At 42.4% G+C, this 10,405-nt stretch overlaps 2 protein-coding genes and 1 long non-coding RNA gene across 5 annotated transcripts in view; 2 read left to right on the forward strand and 1 right to left on the reverse strand.

Moving 5' to 3' along the window:
• The window catches only part of LOC117394667 (WAS/WASL-interacting protein family member 1-like), a 29,894-nt gene extending 28,792 nt beyond the window's left edge, over positions 1-1,102 (reverse strand). For 2 of the 3 annotated variants that reach the window (XM_059005166.1, XM_059005165.1), the window contains exons 1-2: positions 962-1,102; positions 493-628 (exon numbers count right to left, since the gene is read on the reverse strand). The gene's annotated coding sequence lies outside the window, so the exon portion shown is untranslated. The remainder of the gene's footprint in view (positions 1-492; positions 629-961) is intronic. The other variant, XM_059005167.1, reaches the window with a different exon arrangement.
• A 477-nt stretch (positions 1,103-1,579) lies between these two features.
• LOC131702803 (uncharacterized) lies at positions 1,580-2,916 on the forward strand. Its single transcript, XR_009309546.1, has 2 exons — positions 1,580-2,575; positions 2,726-2,916. It is a non-coding gene; the product is annotated as an uncharacterized LOC131702803 (long non-coding RNA).
• A 2,622-nt stretch (positions 2,917-5,538) lies between these two features.
• Positions 5,539-10,405, forward strand: part of LOC117394359 (serine/threonine-protein kinase PAK 4-like) — a 26,117-nt gene continuing 21,250 nt past the window's right edge. The window contains exon 1 of the mRNA XM_033992549.3: positions 5,539-5,759. The gene's annotated coding sequence lies outside the window, so the exon portion shown is untranslated. The remainder of the gene's footprint in view (positions 5,760-10,405) is intronic.

The following is a 10,405-nucleotide window of genomic DNA, read 5'->3' on the forward strand; positions in this document are numbered from 1 at the left end:
AATTTTGCAATAGAACTGTGAAAAAAACTCCGATGGGTTTGATGCAACAGGCAACAATTTCCCTTTGATTTAAGTGTGTAGGATTAGCACCTCAATTAAGAAATTGCACATAAATAAGAACAAGATATTTTGTTTTATTATTATTATTATTATTATTATTATTATTATTATTATTATTATTATTATTATTATTTAATTTGGTTTAGAACTTGAGATCGCGTTGCAAAGAGCAGTCCATTGCAGCGAGGTTCATTTTTTATCCAGTTTGGTGAAACAGTATAAAAATCGGACAGTATGAAGTACTGAAGCATGGCTGGCTAGGAACAGTGGCTGGTTTAATTTTGATTGATTTGCATGCAAGGGTCGGTTTATATCCCAAACGATTGGGCGTTGCTTGTAAGTTAGACTCATGTTTAATAATGACCTTTAAAAAGATACAATCCTTGTTAATTGGTTAATAAATCAACGTTCTGAAAAAAAAAAAAAACATACCGGCGATTATAGGATTATAATCTTACATCACAATGAGCGCTCCCTTGATTGACTGCTTCCACAACCAACCGGGACGTTCCTTTTGCGTCGGCTCACCAATGCGCGCTGGCTGCGGGACCCCTGCTTGATCCGAACGCTGTAAACAAAAGCATTGATCGAATCTCACAACTGCATTAGCACAGGTCTGCAAATGCCATGGTCTGGAGAGAGGAGAGGAGAGGCGCTGCATGTAGATCAACTATTATGGCTAGTAAATAAATAAATAGAATTGCAAAGACCCCACTCTCTGATCATCCTGAGCATTTATTACCGGCTCACCTGGGAACCGGGCAAGTGGGCAACATCAGTACCCTGGACAGCGACTCGTCAATAATTAACAATAACTACAGCTAGAGCACGCCCTTCACAGCCTAAATCCTTCAAGTCAATTAAAAATAATATGAGTACCAATTATATTGCTGTTACTAACCCGGATAATGTCACTTGTGCCCGCAGAATTGAAGCCGCTTTTCTGTACAGTCCAGCGCTATTGTTAACTCGAGGTTGGTGAGAAGGGGGGAAAAGATCTGTCCATGAAGATGCGTAGAGCCTAACGACCCCCAAAGCGACGCGAATAGGCGCTTGTGACGATGCTGTGACCATGATGTCAACGGGAGTCCTTTGATCTCCAAAGAAAAGGAGACCCGCTTTTGACAGAAGCTGGATCCGGGGAGCCGCGAAAGAAGACTCTTCGAGGGATGTGGCTCAGGGTATCAATCCAACGCAGAAACCGATTAAGCTCCACAGAGACAGCGAGTAATAATAATAATATAAATAAATAAATAGATATTAAAGCGATCGAACGTACACACTGGGGAGGAAGTAGGGTGGCTTTTAAGACTCGACCAGTGCGTGCACTATACGTTGAAAAACATTATGATGTCCTGTTCATGCAGCCGTAAATAAAATATCACGGGGCTGAAGTCCAGACATGGCTGGATATGCACCGTGCCTCGTCCTATCAACTGAATGTCAAAGAGGGTGAGAGACACAAAGAGAGGGGAGATGGAGGGAGAGAGCACTCAGCTAGAAATGGATTGGATAAGGCAGGCAGATTGGCTCAGGGCTGGCCGCTGCCTAGGGATTTCACTTGGCTGGCATTGTGAATGTGATGCGACAGGACGCGGTAATCTGGACCTATCCAGTTCCCCAGCGGGGCGCATAAGGACGCGTGATGTCATTTATTCATATTAACGCTGCTGTTGACCGGCCGGGGTGCAGAACAGACGTTGTAGCTCCTTGTTAAAATTGTGAGTTTTCAGTTTATCAGTGACTTTTCTTGTTCATTCAGTATTTCTAGTGATTAATGAGCATCCTGTTGTATCCTGATTCTACTGGGATAGAGAGCTGTGCGCTGGTTCTGAATTTTTATATATATATATATACCTACCTACCTACCTACCTACCTACCTACACACACACTGCTGTGCAAAAGTCTTAGCCATGTTGCATTTTTCTCCTCTGATGCATTATGAGCATCAATAATTTCCTCAAAGCCTCCACTTGTGTTTTCTACTAATTATAACAACCTTGACTTGCACACAGAAGGAAACACATTGAGTGAAATAACTCGCATCACTCGATTTTCAAGGTGTGGTATCCGAAGCGTAATCAACAAGCACAGAGAAACTGGAATCATCTGGAATTGACAAACCCAGGACTGGAAGCTGTCCAACAAGAATGAGCAATACTTGAAGATAATATCCTTAAGGAATAGAAAGAAGACAAGTGTTGAATTGACAACAGAACTGGCAGAAGGCTCAGTTGATTTAACCAGCTTCAGTGTTACAAAAATGGCATTGATCTACATTCTGCCATTGATTTATTATTTTATTTATAAACCTATATCTATGTTAATTTCTCTAAATTAGTGTTATTTTTGGAAATACTTTGGTAACAGTGCCTTTCTTTCTTTCTTTCTTTCTTTCTTTCTTTCTTTCTTTCCTTCTTTCTGTCTTGTTGTTGGAGCAGAGACTCTCGGATCCTTCAAGAATAGACTGGATGCTGTCATGAACAATACTGTGTAACCCTCTCTGTGACCACAGTAAGATCTTTAGCTAGCTGTCTGGAGGAAGGGTGGTCCGTCTAGCCACAGATTCCCAGAGGTTTCATTTCCCCTACTAACCTGGTTTGAGTTTTTATTTTTTCCCTCTCCAGAGTTGTAACCGCTTTGGATCTCTTTATCTTTATCAAGGCTTTCTCTGAATCTCACACGTCTGCTGCAGCTAGGAACCAATGTTGGTGGATCAGGTGGGGGTCACATTACTTGTAACGCAGGAAAGAATTAAGGAAGTGAATGGGGGAAAGGAAAATACCAAGAAGTACTTCCATCAAAATTGCATGGAAATGACTTGATAGAAAAATAGACTTTTTTTTTTTTTTTTTTACAATAACAATACAACTAGATAAATAAAACCCAGAGCTACACGTACATTAAGACCTGCCTTCAACTGAGTTGTGGTTGGAAAGAGGAACATATTGTTATTGTCTACATAAGAACATAAGAAAAGTTTCCAAAGGAGAGGAGGTCATTCAGCCCATCTTGCTCGCTTGGTTGTTAGTAGCTTATTGATCCCAGAATCTCATCAAGCAACTTCTTGAAGGATCCCAGGGTGTCAGCTTCAACAACATTACTGGGGAGTTGGTTCGAGACCCTCACAATTCTCTGTGTAAAAAAGTGCCTCCTATTTTCTGTTCTGAATGCCCCTTCATCTAATCTCCATTTGTGACCCCTAGTCCTTGTTATTTTAACTCACTCATTTTATATACAATCAATTAAAAGACAGGGACACATACAAGGTTTGATTTTTTTTTTTTTTCAAGACAATTCACTGAGTATAGCAAATTATCTATATTTGCTAAATTTGCTATAACCCTGTAATACCTACAGATCCAGGGTTAAAATCCAATAGTGGAACACCCTGCCGTGTGTTAAGTACAACTAGTTCTGTAGAGTACACAAGAGTCCGAGTCCCATTTAAGTTAATGTCAATACCTACTGTAACCACCAGAGGTCACCGTTGCGCATACATGTGCTGTACAAGTGAGCAACAATATTGAGGATCCTTCAGCTCTGGTGAGGGGAATCTGCAACACATCCCTAGAACACCGAGCCCTAGGGGCGTGGCCTTGGGCGGGCCTGGAAACAGTGGGTGGGGAAATGAGGGCGGGGCTACTGTTACTGCTGCCGCTGCTGCAGTTGCTGTCAGGTACACTGTGCCTCTTGTTGCAATAAACCTAGCCGATCTGCAGCTCAGAATCGCTCAGCTTTACCGCCAAGCTGCAGACGCCTTCCTCCAGAAAGCACCTGTTCCTGAGGACCGTGCCTGAAGACTGTGGGCTGGGAGGCTTGCGTGAGCCGCTGGATTTCCGATAAAGCCCAGGCAAGGCGCAGGAGCTGGATTGGGGTTCCACCCTGGCTTCCTGTGAAAGGTTCCCAGCCGAACCCAACTTGGATCAGAAGAACCAGAGTCTGCCGGGCTTGGCTTCTCCTTCTTCTTCATCCTGGACGGGCCTCGGAAGCTGTTCCTGTGGCCCAGGCTTCAAGCTGGGGATGCCCTCCGTCGCGTTGGCAACCACCGGGTCGGTACCACCATGCTGCTGAGCTTGAGATCTTCTGAACCACTTCTGGAGAGAGAGAGAGAGAGAGAGAGAGAGAGAGAGAGAGAGAGAGAGAGAGAGAGAGAGAGAGAGAGAGAGCACAGTGTCTTCCAGGGTGCTGCTTTCTGGCTGTTTACTGCATTTCTTTTTCCCCACACACGCTAAGATGCTTCAGTCTCTGGGTGGGTGGCAGCGGTAACCATGGCGATGAGTGGTCCTCTGATGATCTGGTAACAGAGCTGCTCAGTAAATAATGGGAGCAAACATACACGCATTGTGTAGGGTTTCTGAACGGAACTGCGCGGCGCTGATTCAATAAACATGCAAAACAGCATATATTTCAGCTGCCAGTAGCTAGTGAACAATCAGATAAGGTCTAATACATTAATTCTCCTGTTTAAATCCTGAGTATGTGGATTTTGCTTCTTAATTTTGTATCTTGATGTGGCTTTCACAGCTGTGTAAGTGATTGATAAACTGAAAACTCACTATTTTAATAATTAGCTAGATAGATAAATAAATAATATGCAATATATAATATAATATAATGTAGACTGCTAAATTATTTGTTTATATCTCTGAAACTGCTGGGTGTCAGTACTTATGGGTAGGATTGTAAATAGCTGCCAGTATTAATTTACCCATGTGCAGACACGCACACACAGAGTAACACACGCACAGTAACCACGCAAGCACAGTAACCACGCAAACACAGTAACACACACACACACACACAGAGTAACCACGCAAACACAGTAACACACACACACACACACAGAGTAACCACGCAAACACAGTAACACACACACACACAGAGTAACCACGCAAACACAGTAACACACACACACACACACAGAGTAACCACGCAAACACAGTAACACACACACACACAGAGTAACCACGCAAACACAGTAACACACACACACACAGAGTAACCACGCAAGCACAATAACACACACACACACACACACTGCATATATCGCCATGCTTGTGTGTTTTGTTTTTTTCCACTCCATGCTGGCTGGACGTGGTCTCCCTACACATTAATGACACTGCTATGGCGGGTATTTTTATTTATTATTATTTTTTTTTTAAGTTTAGTGTGTAAACAGTAATCGTGATAAGCACTGCATTCAAATAAGAAGCATGCTTCTAAAAATATATATATTTAAATGTGTATGTGTCGGCGGTTGTGTGCCTTGAAAATCAATTATCGTTACCTTTCGTAACAGAAGAACAACTTCATTTTTTTTTTTGTTGACGCTCTGGTTGATGTTAAATGACTTTGTTGTTGACGCGTCGGTCGTTTTTTGAGGCGTTTTAAACGGGTCTGTTGCTAAGGGCCGGCTGGCTGTTCCTCTGGTCCGGCCGTTAATCCACGGTTGCTAAGGGCCGGATTTCTGTTGCTAGGGAGCTGGAGAGACTCCCGGATTCCCGGATGTAGCGATCTGGTGTTTTTTTTTTTTTTAAACCAACATGGCGTTTGGAAAGTGAACTCGGCTGGCTTTGGATGGATATATTTCTCACGCGAAAAAAAAAAAACCCAAAACAAACCTAAAAGCAGCAACTTTTGTGGTAAACTTCCAGCTTCGTATTGCAACGGCGCGACGAAGGAGTGAAAGGCACAGGTAGGGAAACCAGCTTAAACTTTGAGTTTTTAGGAGGAACACATAAATATGTTCAACTGAGCGAGGCGGCAGTCTTTATAAACGTGTGTGTTTGAGGTACGTTGCGTTGCTGTGTCAAAAAATAAATAAATACATAGTATAATATACTTAATAATGGGCTATGTTGAGAACTGAGTCGAATTTGACAGGCAGTAAAAATTGGAAATTACGAAACGGGTCTCGAGTCATTAAACAAACAAAAAACACACAAACTGTGTAGGTTTCAACGTGATTCGTAAAAACATATGATAAGTAGACAATAGTAATTAAATTCGCGTGTATCTATATATGTAACGCAGTCTGATTACAATTAAATGCAAACTTATTTGTGAGTGAATTTCATTTTTTTATTTTTTTTGGTTTTTTTTTTTACTAGCCCTAATAATAGTAAGTGTGTAATACCTTTTAATTTGAATTCCACTGCAGCCACACAGCTAAGATTAGTGCTGGTGCAAAAAGACGTTTATTTGGGTCATACCCCTTAAGAAAATCGTGACAATTGAAATACGAGCACATTATATAAACAGAGATGAATTCCACAAGCCTATTGATGTGAGAGGAAAAAAACATTCTGGCTAACAGGAATTGTGTATCAAGTAGTCTAGATTTCTTTGACAAATGCATTTTTGATGAGCTATGCGATACTTAAACGGATCCTAAGAGAACCTAATTATAAAATGTCATAAAATTAATTAAAATCTTTTTTTTTTTTTTTTTGTGGTCATGTAGAAACAAACTAAACTTAAAACAAATAAATGATGATAAATATTACTGGAGGTAGTTTCTTGACAATTCTGCCCTTCAGTCTTGTATGTACAGCTGTGGGCAAACGTTTTGCATCACCTAGAATTTTAGGATTTAGGAGACATTTATTTAAAAAAAAAAATACTATATGAACGTAATTTAGATATTTAATTTAACATCCTGTAATCTGAGCAACTGCAAAATGATATCGCAGACTTGAAGCCATAACAGTTGCACAGTACAGTGTTTCATTTTCAAATTCTCAGGTTTTCATTAAGCATCTGGAAAACTACAAAGCTGTGTGTCGTTCAATATGTTAACAAGGTAACATTATAACGCAGGATTCATTCGTCTTTATGAAGCAAAACTTGTGTCCAGAGCTGTAGACCTTTTAAATTGTAATTGCATTGGGATTTCCGATACCGAGTAAGAGCTGTGTTAAATCTGTTTCAACAAGTGTGGGTTTTAGTCGCATTGCCTTTTAGATGCACACAGTTTGAGTTCCCCTTGTCTTTCAGCTCAGTTTCTCAAAGTCGTCATTCAGTCGCTTTGCAGTTTATCCTGCTGTGCGTAGCGAGGAGACCATGCAGTTAAAATACTGGCTTCTGTGACTCAACAGCGCTAATTACCAAATCTATTAAAGAGTTGCAGCTATTATTATTATTATTATTTAGGGGGGGGGGGGGGGGTGCTGCTTTCGATTTCACTGCTTGCCTTTGAAGACACGGTTAAGTAATGTAATGGAGGGGGTGGGTGGATTACAGCACAGACTGAAGCATCCCTGCTGAGAGGAGTGTTTTGTTGGCTTGTTTTTGTGGGGGGGGGGGGGGGGGGGGAAGTGTGTGTGTGGAGACTCCTGTTGCATCTAGGAGGCTGTGTTGTCCAGTGGTTAAAGAAAAGGGCTTGTAACCAGGAGGTCCCCGGTTCAAATCCCACCTCAGCCACTGACTCATTGCGTGACCCTGAGCAAGTCGCTTAACCTCCTTGTGCTCCGTCTTTCGGGTGAGACGTAGTTGTAAGTGACTCTGCAGCTGATGCATAGTTCACACACCCTAGTCTCTGTAAGTCGCCATCAGCTGACTTCGGCAGATCACATGTCAGGCACACGCAGAGCCATTTGCTGGGGCGTGCTACAGTACAGAGGCTTTTTGTTTTATTTTCTTCCTTTTTATATACTCTGGTGGCACGGATGACTGATCCCCTGTCATTGTGTCCTTTTATACTGCAGTAAGAACCTTCCTTCTAACAGGGAGCGCAGTTCTGCGGGAAGTGGTTTGGGCTTGAGGAGACTGTCTTAATTGTTTTAAGATAAAGAACTTTTATTGCGCAGCTCTGGTAATTTCACAAACTCAGCCAAACGCTGAACGTTGGGTGTTATTTCATCGATTCAGTTTAGGGCTAAGGAAATAAGACTCTACTTGCACAGCAGGCTTCTCCCAGATAAGATGCCCCCACTGCATAGCAGTTTGATCCATTCAAGACACACCTGAGCTTGTTACCTAGACACACCTGAGCTTGGTGGAGGTGGACGGGTGTGGCGGGGAATCTATCGGATGCTGGCTAAAGTAGAAATCCATTCGGCGCAGCCCTATGTTGCTCCCTCCAGGGCAGTAAGCAGGGGTTAAAACAGGTGCCGGTTTAGTACTGTGTAATCCTCACAAAAAAAAAAAACATTTACACAGCAGTTCAAAACAGACTTCTAGTTTGTGGGATAGAAAAAATATGTTATTGCCTTTCGTTAGCTGCTTGACCGGGGTCTCTCTTAATTCACCTCGGCGCATCTAAATACCACCGCAGGGATGGGAATAAGACTCTTATTGAAATAAGACTCCTATTGCATAGCAGTTTCACCGACTCCCCAAGTTTTTAAAACAAGCTCGATTTGACTCCAGTGTACAAGTAACAAGTGTGTCTTACTAAAACCAGGAATGGATCAAACTGCTGTGCAATGGGAGCGATTGTTCCCATCCTTGCTGGTGCAACTTGCCATTGTAATATGAGTGTGACCCTGACAGACACAGACAGGCAGAGAGCTGTGAATGTTTCAGTGCGGCGGGGAGGGGAGGGGGCTGTGTGAGATGTCTGTGCAGGGTACCCTGCACATTCCTCACATGCCTGAGCTCTCCTGACTACTCTTCTGGCTTATCTTCTTTTCCTCTCCCACCTCCCACATGCTGGAAACAGCCTTCAGTCCTGAGAAATGTGACCGTCTGTCCTGATGCTTTTTTTAACCCCTAGACGTTGCGTCCTTCAAAACGGAAAACGGCAAGCCTGATTGAAATTCCAGAAAAAATACTAATCCTATCCAGGTCGAGGTAATAAAATAATTAAAGGGTTAACGGCTGGAGTGCTGGCACCATTCTTAACTTCAGTGACAGCAATGTTATAACCAGCCCCAATCCACACACTTTTACCTCTGCTGGAGTTTTTTTTTTTTTTTACTGTACTTTGAAAATGTTCAAAATGTGAAACTAATAAACGAAATCAGTTTATTCTGTCACAGCAACATTCCTCCCCGCATTCGCTTCCTTCCTGTGTTACAGATAATGGGGTCCCCCCCCCCCACTTCTTCATATTGTTCATCTACAGTACAGGGTGGCATAGAACTGGAGTGTGTTACGGCTCAGGTGGGGGCCGTAATAGCTGTAACACGGACAGGAAGTGAGCTAACAGTGTTGTGACAAGTACCAAAAAAAAAAAAAATACAGTATTTAAGTGGCAAAGTTTTAAAGACCAACAGAAAACTATTTTGTTTGTCTCTCTCTTGTTGCCCGTGGCAGCAAAGAATGTCTGTTTCCAATTTGCAGATGCATTGCAACCATCGGCCATTTAAATAAAAAAAAAAGTACTGGCTGCACGGAATTGGCACGCAGGGAGTGCCTTTAACCCTTTGATTACCGCTCTGCAGGAGGCTGTGTGGTCCAGTGGTTAAAGAAAAGGGCTTGTAACCAGGAGGTCCCCGGTTCAAATCCCACCTCAGCCACTGATTCATTGTGTGACCCTGAGCAAGTCACTTAACCTCCTTGTGCTCCGTCCTTCGGTTGAGACGTAGTTGTAAGTGACTCTGCAGCTGATGCATAGTTCACACACCCGAGTCTCTGTAAGTCGCCTTGGAAAAAGGTGTCTGCTAAATAAACAAATAATAATAATAATTTTGTACGTTAATGGTGGATTATTTTAGAGACTCGATTGCAGTGCCTTTATTGGAAGAGTCCCTGGGGCTTCCCCAATTCATAACCTGCATAAGGAAACTAATTCATGAGGACTGTGAATCGGTGCGCACAGTACCAATTGAAGTACAAGCAAGTGTCCTTTTATTGAGTCCAGTATTCACGTTTCGCTTGTGTAGCTTAAATGTTATTGTTAAACAAAACAGTGGCACGTAATCATAAACAGAAATCTGGTAGTGATCAGTTACATCATCTTCTGGGAGAAAGCTTGGGAACTCACACTAGCCCTGCTGCTGCTGCTGCTGCACCCAGTCCTGGGGTTCAGAACTCCCCTCAATGAAGTCTATTATTATTAATATTGAAATGATCAGGAGCCAGGAGTTTGAGCAGGGTTAGAAACTCACACTAGCCCTGCTGCTCCTGCTGTTGCTGCTGCACCCAGTCCTGGGGTTCAGAGCTCCCCTCAGTGAAGTCTATTATTATTATTAATATTGAAATGATCAGGAGCCAGGAGTTTGAACAGTCAGGCCGCTGGTAAATGTGCTCTGAATTAACTGATCACACTTGTGTAAGTCTCGCCTGTGTCTGTAGGTTGATTTATTAGGAGCTGTTCTTCCAGCTATAAGGGAAGGAACAATGTGGTTAACAGAGATTGCACAAACACTTGTCTACTGAAATCATTTAAATAATATA

Source organism: Acipenser ruthenus, chromosome 30 (genome assembly GCF_902713425.1).
Source record: "Acipenser ruthenus chromosome 30, fAciRut3.2 maternal haplotype, whole genome shotgun sequence".
NCBI lineage: Eukaryota > Metazoa > Chordata > Actinopteri > Acipenseriformes > Acipenseridae > Acipenser > Acipenser ruthenus.